Source organism: Mesoplodon densirostris, chromosome 7 (genome assembly GCF_025265405.1).
Source record: "Mesoplodon densirostris isolate mMesDen1 chromosome 7, mMesDen1 primary haplotype, whole genome shotgun sequence".
NCBI classification, from domain to species: Eukaryota; Metazoa; Chordata; class Mammalia; order Artiodactyla; family Ziphiidae; genus Mesoplodon; species Mesoplodon densirostris.
This window is the reverse complement of record NC_082667.1, coordinates 65,151,337-65,170,721: the sequence shown is the minus strand read 5'-3', so window position 1 is coordinate 65,170,721 and position 19,385 is coordinate 65,151,337. Positions and strand designations below refer to the sequence as shown.

Genomic DNA, 19,385 nt, shown 5'->3' with positions numbered 1-19,385 from the left:
CCTAGTCCCTTCCCTTGATTTTCTTGGGTCCAGAAGAAGTACGTAAAATTTGAGTTTTAAAATGAACATCACCTGATGAAACACAGGCTGTGGGAAGTAATAATGGATTCCTTAAGGGAAAAATCCCCTACTGAGGAAGGAGTTCCCATAGAGGGTAGAATCAGCCACAGGGCCTGAATGTTAGAGAAGGGTGTTTATGAAGATTTTATAAAGCTGTATTTGAACCTGCTCCCCACTCAGTCCTAGGAAGGAGAAGGCTGTGTACTAAAACGGAAACAGCCGACTCACCAGGAGCCCAGGTACCCTTCTGGATGGCTTGCTGAAAGAACTGAATTGTTAGGAACTCAGCTGTGAGATCCCCAATGAAAAGAGCTTTGCATGAGAAAGGGACAGGCATTTGCCTACTGACCAGAGAGAGAACGGCAGCACAGATCTGCAAGTTGGCAGAGACAGACTGGAGATGGCAGTAGCAGAGAGAGTGGATGCTCCAAGGGACCTCGGCGTTCTAGGACACCTCCGTGACACTTTGCAGATAGCCCAGGTAGCATTGATTGGGTACTTAGAGAGAAGACAAGAGAGCAAAGAGGTGGCAAGAGGAGCAGTTTACACAGGGACTGCGATTACAGTTGATCTTAAGTTCTTTCTTTTGATGTTTCTGAATTAAAATTTCCATCATGAACATGTTTTACTTTTAGTATCAGAAAAGGAAACAGGGGACTTCCCTGGTGGTCCAGGAGTAAAAAAATCTGCCTTCCAATGCAGGGGACGTGGGTTCGATCCCTGCTCGGGAAACTAAGATTCCCACATGCCACGGGGCAAATTAGCCCAGGTGCCACAACTACTGGGCCCGCCTGCCTCAAGTAGAGAGACTGCATGCCACAAACTACAGAGCCCACGAGCTCTGGAGCCCGCACACCACAACTAGAGAGAGAAAACCTGCAGGCCACAACTAGAGAAAAGCCTGTGCACCACAACTAGAGAGAAGCCCACATGCTGCAATGAAAGATCCCACATGCTGCAACAAAGATCCCACATGCCACAACTAAGAACAGATGCAGCCAAAAATAAAAAATAAAATCAATCAATCAATAAATAAAATATTTTTAAAAAAGAAAAGGCAACTTTTTTTTAAAGTCATTGCATTGGTACAGATGAAGTAAAATGGGCTTTCTTATTCACTACAGTTTTACAAGAGAGGAGTCATAGTTCACTTTTTGACTGAAAATTATACGTATTGATCATAATGTAAACATTGATTATTAACGTAAGTTAAAATTGTGATTTAACTACTCTGGGACAATGGGGAAGTAGTGGAGTTGGGTGTGCGGTGTATTTGTAAGAGAGCTACATCCTCATCTACCACAACAGGGAGGCAATAGAGCGTGTTTAACACAGCTACATCAGGAAATAACAGCATAAACACTTTTTTTTTTTTAATATATGGAGGTAAATACCTGAAGCAACATGAAAAGTGGAAAATGGTTGTCTTTGGGCTATGAAGAGGAGTGAGGCAGAAGACTACTGTTTTTCACTATACGTTGTCTAGGGGTATTGAAGTATTGAAATATTTTTCAATGTGTCAAGGAATATTTCCAGTGAAATATTTTTAAACTTCATTCTTTTTTTTTTTTAATCCAAAATGTGTTTATTGGGATGGTTTCCCATTCATCTTGATTCCAGGGGCTTTTAGTGCTGCCTCTGTCTGAAGGAGTATCCTTCTGTAAGCCTTGCTTTTCCTCCTGTAAGCTGGCAGAGGACAGTAGAGCAGCCAACACACAAAACTACTGTTTGTGCATGGCTAAAGACGGTGGTGATTTTATAGCATCGTGGGCATTTCACATCCATGAAATAGGAACTGGGGCTCTGCACCAGGCACTTCTTCTTGTGTTTCCTCTTCTGGAGAGGGATGAAGGAGATCCTTTGCAAGAGGCACGTTCTCGGGCTTCCCTGGTGGCGCAGTGGTTGAGAGTCCGCCTGCTGATGCAAGGGACACGGGTTCATGCCCTGGTCCGGGAAGATCCCACATGCCGCGGGGTGGCTGGGCCCGTGAGCCATGGCCACTGGGCCTGCGGGTCCGGAGCCTGTGCTCCACAACGGGAAAGGCCACAACAGTGAGAGGCCCGCGTACCGCAAAAAAAAAAAAAAAAAAAAAAAAGCAAGGGGCTTCTCTGGTGGCGCAGTGGTTAAGAATCTGCCTGCCAATGCAGGGGACACAGGTTCGATCCCTGGTCCGAGAAGATCCCACATGCCACGGAGCAACTAAGCCCATGCACCACAACTACTGAGCCTGCGCTCTAGAGCCCACGAGCCACAACTACTGAAGCCCACTAGCCACAACTACTGAAGCCCACTAGCCACAACTACAGAAGCCCGTGTGCCTAGAGCCCGTGCTCCACAACAAGAGAAGCCACCACAATGAGAAGCCCGCGCACTGCAACGAAGAGTGGCCCCAGCTCGCCGCAGCTTGGAGAGGGCCCGTGCGCAGCAACTAAGACCCAACGCAGCCAAAAATTATAAATAAATAAATAAAATAAATTTATTTTAAAAAAAAGAGCAACAACCCAAAATAATATTTATTGGATATCTACTAAAGCTAGGCACTTAGTATACATTATCCATTCTATGTGATAAGGATTATTAGCTCCATTTTACAGACGAGGATAGTGAAGGTAAGAGGAATTAAATCAATTGCCATTATTTTGAGGGCCCTGTTTCTTACCTAATGTCTATAGCCAAAAAAAAAAAAAAAAAAAAAATCTAGTTAAGATTTCAGAGAGGCAATATAAACAAAGTCATATTTTGGACATTTAGGAGATAGCTCTGATTGCTAATGTTAATTTTTTTTTTTTTTTTTTTTTTTTTTTTTTTTGCGGTATGCGGGCCTCTCACTGTTGTGGCCTCTCCCGTTGCGGAGCACAGGCTCCGGACGCGCAGGCCCAGCAGCCATGGCTCACAGGCCCAGCCGCTCCGCGGCATGCGGGATCCTCCCAGACCGGGGCATGAACCCGTGTCCCCTGCATCGGCAGGCGGACTCCCAACCACTGCGCCACCAGGGAAGCCCTAATGTTAATTTTTTTCTGATGCAAATATATGCCTTTACTTTGTGTCAATTCACAAGAGCCATAAAATGTCAATTTTTGCCATCCTTACAGTTTTTTTCACTACAGAGAACTAAAGAAAAGAGCGACCTTATTGTTGTTAAGTTCAACGGGGATTTTTTCTATCCTTTTAAAATGTGTCTTCGCTATTTGTGTGTATCTCTTCACCTTAATTGAACAAACTTTTTCATTACTAATTTACATATTCCATTGAATAATAGCATGTTTTAGGGTGACTCTTCCAAGAGCTATTGAGGAAAATATGTGTTATGGTTAATCTAAGATTTGCTAATGACTTTTGATTTCCTTTGATCTCTGATCCAAGTGGTAAAATGCACTGTGTGTGATACACTCACACCTGGTACAGAAACCAGTGCTAAGGGCATAATTAGAAGTTGACAATGGATGTGATAATCCCAATTCATTTTTCTTTCTTTTTGGCAAGACAGTAACTGGCTGGAAATTTAAAATTCTCTTTTTAAATCCTTAAACAAATCACTCCTCCGAAATTTTACACTTAATCACTACCATCTATCAGCCACCACCTATTCAATTATAAATATGTACAAAAAGCCTGTTGTACACCAGGAACTATTCAAGGTGCTGTAGTACTGTGGTAACCAAGGCAGACAGGGTATTTGCTTTCATGGTGCTTAGGTCTTATCTAGGGAGACAGACAATAATCCAGTAAGTAAAATTTCAGATGCTGTAGTGTGAGGAAAATAAGACTACATGTCATGAGACAGAGTCATGGGAGGAGGGCAATATTAAATAGGATAGTCAGGAAGGACTGACATTTGACTGAAACCTGAATGATGAGGAGGCAGCTGCTCAAAGATTTGGAAAAGAGCCTCTCAAACCAAGGAACCAGCCGGTGCAGAGGCCTGAGGAAATGTGTGGCAACTTTTAATGTTTTGGGTACTGAGAATGAAGGCTGTCTCTCCAACGAACTCCCCGCCCCTGCCCCAGCTCCCCACCACACACACACTGATAAGAACCCAGCAGTAAGTACAGTAAGAGATTGGAATATTTTACTTAACTTCTGGACGGTGAAAGATCTGGTAAGGAAATAAGCAGAAGTCAAGAAGAAAACAAAGATGAATTGGAACCTGAAAGGCCTACTAAGATTTTTCTATCATTAAGGTGGATTCGAGGAAATTTAGTTTTGTTGATTTAGTTTTGTTCATTCAATAAAGTTACTGACTAGCAAAGAATCCAACCTAAGTCACTCTTTTATGCTTAGTGCATCACTCTATTTATAACTAAATGTTTCCTGAAGTAAAATAGAAAACAGCCACTTTGCTCCCTGTACTTATGCTTCTCAACGGAGATCCCATAGTAGATTTTCTTACATTTGTGGTAAACTATTTTTAACTATGCATCAAGGCAATAAAAATAGTTTTCATGTGATTATGTCTTTGGAAGTCTGGCACAAAATGTGATTTCGCTTAGAGAGTGTGGTGTGACAGCTGTAAATCGTCACATTCCAGCTTAATGCTTCAATATTGTATTTTCAGTGTGACTGAATGGCTGGCTTTTTCCGGCTTTGACTGCGTTTTCTATAGAGAAGCTGGCACTCAGACAAATCCCCTGAGACACCCTCACAAAGAGATGCTGACAGATGTCTGTCTCTCAGAGGTTCTAACTGGGCAACATTCCATGCAGACATGCTGGGCATGAGCGTGGGTGTCTCTGTCTGTTGGCCTATGGGAGAGTCTTCTCATTCTGTCTTGCCAGCAGCCAAAAGGCATGGAGAGCCCTTTGGGAGGGGAGTTCTGCCCTGGGGCCAGCATGCTCAGGTAGAATGGCACTGAGCCAGTTTAACAGGGCAAGGAGTCTTATTCAAGAAAGCCAGGGCCTCCCTGGTGGCGCAAGTGGTTGAGAGTCCGCCTGCCGATGCAGGGGATACGGGTTCGTGCCCCGGTCTGGGAGGATCCCATATGCCGCGGAGCGGCTGGGCCCGTGAGCCATGGCCGCTGAGCCTGCGCGTCCGGAGCCTGTGCTCCGCAACGGGAGAGGCCACAACAGTGAGAGGCCCGCATACCGCAAAAAAAAAAAAAGAAAGCCAGAAGTAGTGCAGCAGGCTGGAGAATCAAACCTTTCTCCTCATTATATGGTTGGGTCATAGACTAAGTGCTTAATAAATAATTGGTCCTGTTCAGGCACTCTCCTCGATATGTGTGATATACAGATGCTTGACTCAAGGAACTCACCCTAACTTGTTCAGAGAAATAGCCTATAGCAGCCAACTCTTTTTTTAGCCACTCCACCCCAACTCCAAGACTGCTTACAACTCATTCAATGAATTTTCAAGTAGCTGTATCAAGTACTTTATTCTATGCCAGGCATTGTGATCTGCTTAAGATAAACAGAAGTAAAAAGACAGATTGTTCTAGGATTAATATTGTATACACAAAAATGTTATAATGGTTATCTTGGGAGAGTAGAATTAGATGGAGATATGGACAAAGACTCAGATTTTACATTTTGAACTTTACTATTTGAACTTTTTGTAACATTTTTTTGGCAGTGATTATTTGTTGTAACTCAACTAAAATCTTCTGAGCAACTGTTTGTGCCAGGCACCCTTCTGAGCTTTGAGAAGACAGCAGTGAATGAAGCAGAAAAAGTCCCCTGTCCTCAAGAAGCTTACATTCCAATTGGGGAGTAATACAAAACAAAAAACCTATACAAATGTGCTATTATAATATAATAAGTGATGACATGGCCCATGGAAAAAATAATTTTTAAAAATAAAAATGTTCATTTTTTAAAGTTATTCTATTCTGACTTGTTCAGATAATCTTGACTCTTTAGAGACCAGGATTCTTTACTGGCCTGGGCAAATAGCAGGACTGAGAGAAACGGGCCAGAGGGCCAAGCCTCAAAGCCTTGAACCATTCGGACTCTTGCCAACACTCTCTCCATCCAGCACAAATGAAAAGGCAGTTTGAGATGCCTGCATTCTTTTGGCACAAGTGTGATGTCAATCCAGAGAGTTTGACCTGGCTGGTTGTTCTTGACTGGAGCCCAGCCCTTTTCCCACTCAGTTTGGGGACAGAACTCACTGCTGTGCCAGTATGTGAAGGTGCCGACCCTGCCTACCCCACATACATAGCCTGCTTCTTTCCAGCTTTACCAGCTGGTTTCCATTGGCTTCTGGCCTGCCTTGTCTGACAGCTGCCTGAACACTGGGACTTAAAAATTAGTTCTAAATGCCTGAGTCCAGCCACCACATTCCAACCTATTTCTAGGACAACATCTTATTTCTTTGGCTCCCTGAGAAACTACTCTTCTTTTTCTGTTTCTAAACTGTTTCCATTCCTAGTTCAGGGTGAGGTCTCCTCACCTGGAAGTGCAAAACTTAGGGGTTCCAGTTCCTGCTCATAGCCAAGGAGAAGATGCTGTTTTCACTAAATTCCTCTAGTCAAAGAAGAGGTAAGACTTGATATGATATTAAAGAAACAATAAAAATTGTATGCATAGGGCCTCCCTGGTGGCGCAGTGGTTGAGAGTCCGCCTGCCGATGCAGGGGACACGGGTTCGTGCCCCGATCCCGGAGGATCCCACATGCCGCGGAGTGGCTGGGCCCGCGAGCCATGGCCGCGGAGCCTGTGTGTCTGGAGCCTGTGCTCCGCAACGGGAGAGGCCACAGCAGTGAGAGGCCCGCGTACAGCAAAAAAAAAAAAAAAAAAAAAAAAATTGTATGCATACTAACATTACGAACATTTAAAATATCTTCTTTGTTTTTATTCCAATCATGAAGGTAACACAAGCCTGTTGCAAAAACTTTAGAAAATACAGTAAAAATAATTTATACTTTAATAAATTATTTTCATTTTTATCTATTCTTGTGCTCATATGTTTATTGCTGTTATTGGTTAAATATATTATTCATTCATTTGGGACAAAATTCCAAAAGTAAAATCTCACTGTTTCCCTGCCACCCAGTTCCTCTCCCTGAAGCCAACTGTTCATCACAGTATCCTCTTTTTTTTTAGTGAAAACTTTTATATTTAAAATTACCAACTGGACTCAGTTTAGATAATCCCAATTTTGTTGGCAACTTCCAAAGCATCGTAATCAGGAGCCAGTTGAACATACGCTTCTTCTCTCCATCAGGCCTTATCAGGGTGTTCACCTTGGCCACATCAATGTCATAGAGCTTCTTCACAGCCTGTCTGATTTGGTGCTTGTTGGCCTTGATATCCACAATGAACACCAGTATGTTGTTGTCTTCTATTTTCTTCATGGCTAACTTGGTGGTGAGGGGGAACTTGATGATGCCATAGTGGTCAAGTTTGTTTCTCCTAGGGGCACTCTTCTGAGGACATTTGGGCTGCCTTCTGAGCCACAGTGTTTTGGGCGGTTGGAAGGTGAGTGATGTCCGGATCTTTTTTGCGTGGCTGTGGATGCTTTTCAGCACTGTGGTCTTGGCCTTCAAATCCTTTGCTTTGGCTTCAGCTTTGGGAGGGGCAGGGGCTTCCTTCTTCGCTTTCAGCACCATCTTTGTGAAAAGCCACAGTATTCTCTTATAATCCTTTTCATTTCTGTAAAATCTGTAGAAATATCCTACTTCAATAAACCTTTCTCTGCTTCAAACTCCGATGTTTCAGTTTATTTGGCCTCACTGTGCAGCGGGCACATGAACTTTGGTAACAATTTATTTTCTGATTTTAATACTTTAATTTTTCTTGCTTTGTATCTTAGTCAATCTAGCTAAATATTTGTCAATTTTTTTAAGAAAAAGCTCTTGGTTTTATTGATTTTCTCTATTGTTTTTCCATTCTATATTGTATTTGTCTCCATTCTGTTCTTTATTACTCCCTTCCTACTGCTAGCTATTGTTTTAGTTTGCTCCTTTTTCAAGTTCCTTAAGGTGTAAAGTTACTTTATTGATTTACTTTGCCACTCTCTCTACTATGTCAATGAAAAATCAAATAACAATCAAGCTAAGAAGAAAGAAAAGAGAATATTATTCAAGACAAACTGAGGATTATAACCCGGGAAACAGATTCTCAGAAACTCTAAGAACTGCTCCATTAACCAGGAGTTAGAGATGCAGTTTTATACATTTTTGAGACAAAGAATTAATGTATCATATTGAAATGTTAGCATTGTGCACACAGTTCATCAGTTTTTTTGTTTTTTGTTTTTAGTCAGTTATGCACATACAGAACAAGCCCTTGGTCAATGTGACCCTTTGTGTGAGATGAAAAAGAAATATTAATCATAGAATTACAATGCTGGCATCTGAAGAAAGGGACCAGCTTTTTCTCAAAGTTTGATTTCATCCTCCTGCTTTGAGAAGGTCTGGGTAATGTATAATGTAGATGCACAGTGCACATTGGGAAAGGCCTACCATAAAGGGGTCATGTCATTTTTTTTTTTCCTTTCTGTCTTAGTTTGATTGTCCAGCCATAGAAAATTTAAGATTTTTCCTCACCAACTATATATGTAGATATTATTATTATTTACTATTTTATTTAAAAATTATCATACACAACATTGTAAAGCAACTATATTCCAATAAAATTAATTAAAAAATAAAAATTATCATACAGTACTGTTCTATGAAGATTAGCAAATATATAGATGTGCATAACCAATATCACAATCAGAATACAGAACAACTACTTGTTCTGTTAATTACTGAGAGATAAGTGGTAAAAATGTCCGACTATAACTGTGACTTGTGTATTTATTTCTTTCAGAATTGTTGCCAGTAGTACAAAGAATTTTTTTCTTGAATCATTTGAGTGGGATATAAAGTTACTCTTTTTCATTTTGTAATTAATCAATATTTTTATGATAGATATTTCAAAACTATGTAAATATTCAATTTTCATCAAACTTTAAATTTATTCATTGATTTTTTATCAACATAAATTCATGATTTCATATTTTATCCAATGAGTTATAGTCTGTTAATATCATTATTTGTTTTGGGACCGCCCTGGTGGCACAGTGGTTTAGACTCCACACTCCCAATGCAAGGGGCCCGGGTTCCATCCCTGGTCAGGGAACTAGATCCCACATGCATACCACAACTAAGAGTTCGCATGCCACACTAAAGAGCCTGAGTGCCTCAACTAAGGAGACCACCTGCCGCAACTAAGACCCAGTGCAACCAAAATAAATAAATGGATAAATATTTAAAAATATATATCATTATTTATTTTGCAACTCAAGTTATACCCAATTTGGCCACTGGAGCCTCTTCAAGCTGGCTCTTGTCCTTTTGATATGTCCCTATCATTCTTTGAGCACGTCCTTGTTTCTTGTACAAGATGCTCCAGACTCATCTTGTATTTTTCCATGCCTGTAATTAACCCTGTAATTAGCCATTTCTCCAAGAGGTGAAAAATATTACTTAGAACCAAGATCTTAACACTAAGTATATTCACTGTCCTTGAGGTGTCACTGCTCCAGGCCCTTTTGGTAGACACACTCATTTACATTTATATTCATTCCTACTTCCATCTATCTATCTATTGAAAACCATGATTTCAGACTGATACCTCCAATTTCAATACCCCCAACATCACAAGTTTCAGTCTACTTTTCTCCCTTCACATGTTTTTAACTCTAATGATGGTAAGAAAATCCAGGCCACTATTATCCTAATATTGTTACTTATTTTTTATCAATCTACCAGTTTGTAACCAATCTCTTATTGCTGCACCCTTCTCTCTCCTGTGTAGATGCTCACCTTATCCCATTTGACTCCAACACCTTGAACCAGGTTGCCCTATATAGATGCATTTTTCACCCAGTTTTGACTTTGACTCCCAGTACCAGGCTAGTACCATCACTGCCCCCTGTGTGGACACTCTCCTCAACCTTCTTTGGCTTTGAAAACCTGCTTTGAGCCGCCCCTCCTCAAGGATACCCTGTCACCTGATGTGCAGAAGAGTTAATCTAGAAGGCCTGAGACTGCTATTGCTAGAAGGGATTGTGTACAAGTTTGGTCCTTGGCTGGCACCTAGTACCCTGGAATTCAGGAGGGTTCCCACCTTCCCCATACTGATAAGAATGGTTCACTGTGCCCAAACTCTTTGTATAAATAATGTGGTTTATCCTGAACAACTTGCTTTCCTTGTGGGAATCTGGAATTTTTGTATATACAGGCATGGAGTACCTTTGTGACCAACTTTTGATAAAAACCTTGGGTTCTGAATCTTACGAGCTTCCTGATAGATAACATTTCACACATGTTGTCACAGTTTGTTGTTGGAGGAACTAAGCATGTTCCCTGTGATTCCACTGAGAGAGAACTCTTAGAAGTTTGTGCGTGGTTTCCTTTGAACTTTGCCCCATATGCCTTTCTCTTTGCTGATTTTGGTTTGCATCATTTTGCTGTGATATATCATAGCCATGAGTATGACTGTGTGCTAAGTCCTGCTAGTTAATCATTGAACTTGGGGGTGGTCTTGGGACCTCTGACACACCTGGCTTGGGCTCTGAAAGTCCACACTGGGCTGCTTCTCTATAAGGACACCCTCCCCACTCTGCTTGGGTTTTAAACCACTATGCTGACCGAGTCTCCTCATTTTGTCCAGGCTCTGACACCCTACACTAGCCCACCCCATTTCAGGGACAATGTCTTCACACTACCTGTTTCCAGTTTTTAGCTATCGTAACTAAAACTGCTAGGAATATTTGTGTATAAGTCTTTTTGTGGACATGTATTTTAAACTATACTTAAGAGTGGCACTGCTAGGTCATAAAACAGGTGTTTGTTTAGCTTTATAAGAAACTGCCAAAACTTTTTCCAAAGTGGTTGTACAATTTAATACTCCCACCAGTGATATATGATTACCAATTATCCCATAAAAACTATATAATGAAGAAAAAAGTCTTTTATAGTTACCCGTCTATTTTTGGCACTCTTCATTCCTCTGTAGGTCTGCATTTCCTTCTGCCATCATTTTCCTTCAACATTTCTTGTATTTTAAGTCTGCTGATGACAAATCTCTCAGTTTTTGTTTAACTGAAATATCCTTCTTTCACCTTTGTATTTGAAGCTATTTCTGCTGGATTTAAAATTCTCAGTCCACAGTTTTGATTTTATTTTCTTTAAGCACTTTAAGGAAGTTGTTCCATTTTCTTCTTATTTGCATTATTTTTCTACAAGAAGTTTGCATTCATTCTTTTTCTGTTCCCCTGAATGAAATGTATTTTTTCTCCAAACCCCCTCTGGCTGTTCCAAAGATTTTCTGTTCATCTCTGGCTGTCAATATCATCATGACAGGTCTGTGTTTTTCTTTATATTTATCCTGCTCGGGGTTCAATTAACTTTTTGATCTTTGGGCTTATTGTTTTCAACAAATCTGTAAAAAAAAATTGACCATTATTTTAAAAAGTACTTCAGGGCCTCCCTGGTGGCGCAGTGGGGGCCTCCCTGGTGGCGCAGTGGTTAAGAGTCCGCCTGCCGATGCAGGGGATACGGGTTCGTGCCCCGGTCTGGGAGGATCCCATATGCCGCGGAGCGGCTGGGCCCGTGAGCCATGGCCGCTGGGCCTGCACATCCGGAGCCTGTGCTCCGCAGCGGGAGAGGCCACAGCGGTGAGAGGCCCGCATACCGCAAAAAGAAAAAAAAAAAAAAAAAAAAAAGTACTTCAAATATCCTAATTTTTCTCTTCTTTCTTTCTGAAGTTCTAATTAGACATATAATACGTTGGACTCTGCCTTTTTCTCTCTGTGCTACAATTTGGAAGATTTATTGTGCCCTGTCTTTAAGTTCACTGGCCTTTTTTTTGTAGTGTCTAACTTGATGTTAAACCCATCTAGTTAATTTTTCACTTCAGGTATCGTATTTTTAGTTCCAGAATTTCTGTTTTGTTCTGCTTTACAGGTTACATTTCTTTAGTGGTATTTCTTGTTTGTCCCCTTATTATGTTCATGGTTTCCTTTAAATCCTTAAACATATTCACAATAGCTTTAAAAAAAAAGTCATTTCTGGGTCTCTACTGACTGATTTTTCTTCTGATTATGGGTCACCTTTTCCTGAATCTTTGAGTGCCTAGTAATTTTAGATTGCATGCTGAACATTGTGGATCCCATGCTATAAAACTTCTTGATTTTATTTTCTTTTTAAAAAAATTGAGCTGCGGCACAGCAAAGGAAATCATCAACAGAATGAAAATGCAACCTACTGAATGGGAGAAGATATTTGCAAATCATATATCTGATATGGAGTTAATATCCAAAATATATAAAGAACTCACACAACTCAACAACAACAAAAACAAACAATTCAATTGAAAAATGTGCAGAAGATCTGAATAGACATTTTTCCAAAGAAGACATACAGATGGCCAACAGGCACATGAAAAGATGTTCAACATCACTAGTTATCAGAGAAATGCAAATCAAAACCACAAAGAGAATGACTATTATCAGAGAATGACTACTATCAAAAAGACAAGAAATAATAAGTATCGGAGAGTATGTGGAGAAAAGGGAGCCCTGTTGGTGGGGATGTAAAGTGGTGCGGCTGCTATGGAAAGCAGTATGGAGGTTCCTCAAAAAATTAAAAAAAGAACTGACATGAGATCCAAGTATTCCACTTCCTGGTATTTCTCTAAAGAATACAAAAACACGAATTTAAAAAGATAAATACACCCCTATGTTCATTGTGGCATTATTTACAATAGCTAAGATATGTAAACAATTTAAGTGTCTATGATTGGATGAATGGATAAAGATATACAGATATACAGATTACAGTGCAATACTATACAGCCATAAAAAGAATGAAATCTTGCCACTTGCGACAACATGGAAACATGGATGGACCTTGAGGGTACTATGCTGAGTGAAATAACTCAGGGGGAGAAAGACAGATACCATATGATTTAACTTATGTGTGGAATCTAAAAAACAAATGAACAAACAAAACAAAAACAAACTCATAGCTACAGAGAAAATATTGGTGGTTAGCAGAGAGGAAGGGAAGTGGGGAGAGGATGAGATGGGTGAAGGGGATCAACTGTGTGGTAATGGATGGTAACTAGATGGTAACTAGTGGTGATCACTTTGCAGTGTATACAAATATTAATTTATAATGTTGTACACCTAAAATTTGTATAATGTTATATATCAATTTTACCTCAATAAAAATAATTGAATTTTGTTCTGTAGACAGTTAATTTACTTGTGCATCAAATCAATCCTTTGAATCTTGTGTTTAATCTGTATTAGTGTTATGTCTAAAGCAGCCTTTTCTCTAGGGTTAGATTAGCTCTAATACTAAGGCTTTGCCTTTCTGGTGTCTTTTCTGAATGCCAAACTTGGTCACGAGCTTTTTTCACTCTGGTTTAGTGGAACTTTAATGTCTTCCAGTCCCATGTAAGCTCTGGAATCTCCACACAGCTCACAGCTTTCCAGTATCTGTTATTTTGCGAGCATTTTTCTTTGCTCCACCTCATGTGGTCTTACGCTGGCTTGGGCAGGTTTTCAACCAAAAACCCAAGGAGATTCCTATGCAGCTATCTGGAGCTTCTTCTTTGTTCCTCTCTGGTGTCCTGCCCTGCAAATTCCAGCCTTAGTGGTCGCCTTGAACTCCCATCCTGTTCTCTTTGGCCTAGTAATACCACTGTGCCCTCTTTGGGCTACCCCTTCTTGTGCTGTGGTTCAGAAAGTGCCTCTAGGCAGAAGACCATGCAATCATGAGACTCATTTGTTTCCCTTCTCTCAAGGATCATAGTCCTTGACTGACTATTGTTCAGCATCTAAAAACAGTTGTTTCAGATATTTTGCCTAGTTTCCTAGTTCTTTGCAGTGGGAAGGCTGGTGTGGTACCAATTACTTTGTCATGGCTAGATAGGGAAAACTCAAATTGGCTTTAGGTTTTGCATTATATTTTAGGAGGCTTTTCCAGTTGTTTTTCTTGGGGAGGGTGAATAGTGACTTGGAAGGAAGTATTGGGTATTCTGGGTGTTGGTACTGTTCTGTCTCTTGACTTGGAGATGCCCCTCTTGAGTCTGTGAATATTCAGCAAGCTGCAAACTTAAATTATGTCCATATTTCTTTATGTAAAATATATTTTAATGTCTTCCTTATTCCAATATTAATTTTAGATCCTTAAAAAAGCTTTTCAACTTTTATTAGATAAATATTTGCTATGCTTGCACAAAGGCTAGACCTCCAGGGCCTGTGAGTCAAGACTGAAAGCAGAAAAGCACTGTGTCTGCTCTAGAGATTAGGAGGGGGGAGAAAAAGTGAGGTGCTGACAATAAGAGGGAAGAACAAAAATGTCTAGAAAAATTTATTAACTGTCTCTCTGTTTCTCTTCAAACAATTCAATAATCTCTACATTATTCACTATTGTTTTGTGGAGTAGATTTTCCTTTGGGTGTGTGATGGGTGCTAAATTCTGTTTTAAATTTGCACAGGGATAAATCAGAGGCTTTCTTACAGGTTATACTAAGAAAGGTCTTTTTTTTTTTTTTTGCGGTACACGGGCCTCTCACTGTTGTGGCCTCTCCCGCCACGGAGCACAGGCTCTGGACGCGCAGGCTCAGCTGCCATGGCTCACGGGCCTAACCGCTCCGAGGCATGTGGGATCTTCCGAGACCGGGGCACGAACCCGTGTCCCCTGCATCGGCAGGCAGACTCTCAACCACTGCGCCACCAGGGAAGCCCAAGAAAGGTCTTTTTGCTCAAGATAATAAAAACGTTTTCTCTATTTTATCTTTCTGTACTTTCATAGTTCTTATTATTAAATTTAAAGCTTTAATATCATCTGATAATTAATTTTATATATAGTATATGATAGATATCTGATTTTAAAAATTGGTTAGACAATTATCCTAGTACCATTTATTAAATAATCTATCCTTTTTTCTTCTGGTTTAAAATGCCTCCTTTGAGGGGCTTCCCTGGTGGCGCAGTGGTTGAGAGTCCGCCTGCCGATGCAGGGGACACGGGTTCGTGCCCCGGTCCAGGAAGATCCCACATGCCGCGGAGCGGCTGGGCCCGTGAGCCATGACCGCTGAGCCTGCGCGTCCGGAGCCTGTGCTCCGCAACGGGAGAGGCCACAACAGTGAGAGGCCCGCGTACTGGGAAAAAATAAATAAATAAATAAATAAAATGCCTCCTTTGAGTCATCTGGGACCCACCAGCATGCACTGAATTGATCTGGTTGTGCCTTACACACACACACACACACACACAGGCATAATGATTCATATTCTAGAATGAGTTCCTCTAGACTTGCCCTTTTTTTCTCTAAATTAGTGTTTTCTTTAAATTTAACCTTCAGTTTTTTTTTTTTTTTTTTTTTTTTTTTTTTTGCGGTATGTGGGCCTCTCACTGTTGTGGCCTCTCCCATTGTGGAGCACAGGCTCCGGACGCGCAGGCTCAGCGGCCATGGCTCACGGGCCCAGCCACTCCGCAGCATGTGGGATCTTCCCAGACCGGGGCACGAACCTGTGTCCCCTGCATCAGCAGGCGGACTCTCAACCACTGCGCCACCAGGGAAGCCCTAACCTTCAGTTTTGAGTCACTTAGTTGCCTGTTGCATCAAATGATTCTTTGGTTTACAGGTTGTCTCCCAGTGATGCCAGATGGGATCAGCACAGCCCCAGGTGCTAGTTGCTAATGCCTATAAAATAACCCCCCCCACACAAAGGAGAATCATTTAAGAGTTCTTTGGACTTCATCTTCAAAAGTAGCCAAAGAATTCAAGTGACAGGTTATCCCAGAAAATCTTTTGCAGTTAGTGAAATTAGGGTATAACTAAGAACATTCAGAATACCACACACACAGTTTAGGTATTCTTGGTATAGTGGTGGGACAGCGGTGATTATAAAATGAAAGTAATTAACATGTACATGCTCTGCTGGGGGAGACTAAAGGGAAACAGGTGTTCAGCCTAGAAAAACATTTCTCAGTGGATTTCCTATGAAGTCAATGTGTCTTGGGTTTAACTTTGAAACAAATTAAAAAATTTTTTAATTGAAAAAAAATAAAATGCCTCCTTTATCATATACTAATCCCTATGATTATGTGGGTCTACTTAATCTCATTTGTTTACCTACATTTTTCCTGATCCAGTACATCCCTGTTTTAATTACTTTATAATAATTTTTTGTTTTTTGGTTGTTTTTTTTTTGCGGTACACGGGCCTCTTATTGTTGTGGCCTCTCCCGTTGTGGAGCACAGGCTCCAGACGCGCAGGCCCAGTGACCATGGCGCGCAGGCCCAGCCGCTCCGCGGCATGTGGGATCTTCCCGGACCGGGGCACGAACCTGTGTCCCCTGCATCGGCAGGCAGACTCTCAACCACTGCGCTACCAGGGAAGCCCTATAATATTTTTTAATATTTCCTGATACAGGTCTACCCCTCTCAGCCTTCTTTTTTCCTTTGTGCATTTAACTATCTAGTGATCATATGCATTTGGAGAGCTTTCATGTATCTCAAGGCATTCATTGTACAAAAACATATTGAGAAAGGCACCATGCTGAATCACCAAAGGGGCTTATAGTCTGGTGGCAGATAATAAGTAGACAATTAGGGGACTACCCTGGTGGTCCAGTGGTTAAGACTCCATGCTTCCAATGCAGGGGGCACAGGTACAATCCTTAGTCAGGGAACTAAGATCCCACATGCCATGTGGTGTGCCCCTCCCCCCCAACAAAGTAAACAATTAAATATAATTAGATAATTACTAACATAGAGTCAATCCAGGGGAGGAAGTGCCTGTCATGATTGGTAGGTACCTTTAGGACAACTCTTCTAAGATAAGCAGTAATTGATCATAGAGAAACACTGGGGAGAAGACATTTAAGGCAGAGGGACAACTATTGCAAAGGCACAGTAGCACAAATGAGTATGGCATGTTCAGGGTACTATATGTGGTTTAGAATGGTTTCTTTTATTCATTTATTTGTTTATTCACGTTAGATTCAGAGTCAGCTAGACCATTTGAGCTTGTGTCAGACCATGAAGGGCTTCAAGATGGTCTCTCAGAGACCACTCTAGTGGTAATATGGAAAATTGCTTAGAGGTGAGCGAGAAGAGAGGTCATGAGATCTGAATGAGGAAGGTAAGGAAGAGGAGATGGAGATCTGACTAGACCCAGTGTTTGGATGTGGTGTGAAAGACAAGAGGAATTCATTCCTTCATCATTCATTCAACAAGTTGAATTTAATGAATGTTAAATGAGAGTTCTTAGGTTTCTGGCTCAAGCAAAAGGGGAACTGAAGGTGCCATCTCCCAAGACTGTGAATACAGGAAGTGTTTAAAGTTTGTAAGGATAAAGTTGATTTCAGATTTGGATATTCTGAGTTTGAGGTGCTTGTGGCACACCCTGGTATAAATGTCTAATAAGTGTTATGAGTATAGTTCTGGTGTTTGAAATAAAATTTTTTTATCTATGTATGTATAAGTGGTTATTGAAGTCATGGCCAAGATTGCCTAGAAAAAGTTTGTAGACTGAGAAGAGAGTGGATATCTAGGGGAGATGCCAGCTTTTAAGGGAAAGGAAAAAAGAAGTTTCCTCCAAAAGAGTTTACTAAGTGGTCAGAGAATTGTCATGGAAACCATGAAGGAGGGAGCAGTTAATCTATTAAGCAATGGAGAGAGGCAGCAAATGACTAAAAACTGAATCCAATGAAAAGAAGCTCACTGGTGACTATAAGGAGAGGAGTTTCAGGTGAGAAAAGATGATAGAAGTCAGGAAGCAAGGAAGTATAGACAGTATCCAAAACAAAATTCAGCATCTTTCCCTCCAGTGTGACTCCTCTTCCTGTAATCTTAGGCACAAATATTCCCCTCAGCCTCCTAAACCAGAAATTCCTTGAACACCTAATCCCTTCACTCTTACTTAATATCCTTGTCTAATTAGGGCATTACTCCCTTAGATTCAACTTCCTTAGTTAACATTTTTAATATTCCAGAAGGATAAATCCCAAATATCATGATTATCTATGGATGGTGTTATTAGAGATGATTTTTATATTTTTCTGTTTGTTTTTTCAGTTTTTTCTGGAATAACTAGTATTTACTCATGTAATTAAATAAAAGTTTTAAAATAATTTTTCTCACATTATCTCATATCTGACACCATCTTTGTTTCCAGTCCACTATGCTGGGTCTAGCTGGGATTATTACAATAACTTCTTAGCTTCTCTTTCTGCTGCTAGTGTGACACTTCTCTAATTCTGTCACTGGGCAGTAAGGATAAGCTTTCTAAAATACAAATCTTAATACATCTCTCTCCAGTTAAAAAAGTTCTTCAATGGTTTCAGATATCTTTCAGGATTAAGTTCAAACTTCTAGCACTTTGTGATAATGTCCTTGTCTTATCTCACTTTTTTCCATTCTCCTATTCTTTGCTTAAAGCTCCTTTACAAAGATAAGCAGTGGTTAAGAATCCGCCTGCCAATGCAGGGGACACAGGTTCCATCCCTGGTCCGGGAAGATCCTACATGCCTCGGAGCAATGAAGCCCCTGCACCACAACTACTGAGCCTGCACTCTGGAGCGCGCGAGCCACAACTACTGAGCCTGTGTGCCACAACTACTGAAGCCCGCACACCTACAGCCTGTGCTCTGCAACAAGAGAAGCCAATGCAATGAGAAGCCCATGCACTGCAACGATGAGTAGCCCCTGCTCGCTGCAACTAGAGAAAGCCTGCGCGCAGCAACGAAGACCCCATGCAGCCAAAAATAAATAAATAAATAAATAAATAATAATTAAAAAAACAAAGATAAGCAGTAGCTTCTAGCATTCACAAAAGCTGTTTTCTCCTCCTTTCCTTTGTTAATTCCCTCTCATCCTTTAAATCCATTTAATAATCATTCTTCTTAGGAGACCTTCACTGCAGCTCCATTCTAATTTAGACACTCCTCTCTTCTGCTATTGCAATCTATACACCTCTCAGTGCCATCACACTGTATTAATGAACTTGTTCATCTTTTCCTAATTTGTTGGCTATTTAATTTTTCTTCTATGAATTTATTATTCATATCTTGTCCACTTTTCTGTTGAGTTGTGCTTTTCTTACTGATTTGTAGTAATTCTTATTTATGTGACAAATATTTTTTCTCAGTCTGTTCCTAGAGTTTATTTTTTGGTGCTTAAAAATTTTTTTTTAGTAAAATATATCAAGGGTTTAAGTTAATAGTTTTGCAACTTGCTCAAGAAGACCTCTATTCCAAAGATATAAATTTACTTGCTTATGTATTCCTTCTAATATTTTTGTTTTGTTTTTTATAGTTATCTCTTGGAATTTGTTTCTGAATAAGCGTCATCCGCATTATTAGTCTCTGAGTTTTT

General features: G+C 40.5%; 2 pseudogenes; both read right to left on the bottom strand.

Moving 5' to 3' along the window:
• Positions 1 to 1,686: 1,686 nt before the first annotated feature.
• Positions 1,687 to 5,999, bottom strand: LOC132494192 (small ribosomal subunit protein eS27-like; annotated as a pseudogene).
• A 1,139-nt stretch (positions 6,000 to 7,138) lies between these two features.
• Positions 7,139 to 7,605, bottom strand: LOC132493909 (large ribosomal subunit protein uL23-like; annotated as a pseudogene).
• Positions 7,606 to 19,385: the final 11,780 nt, after the last annotated feature.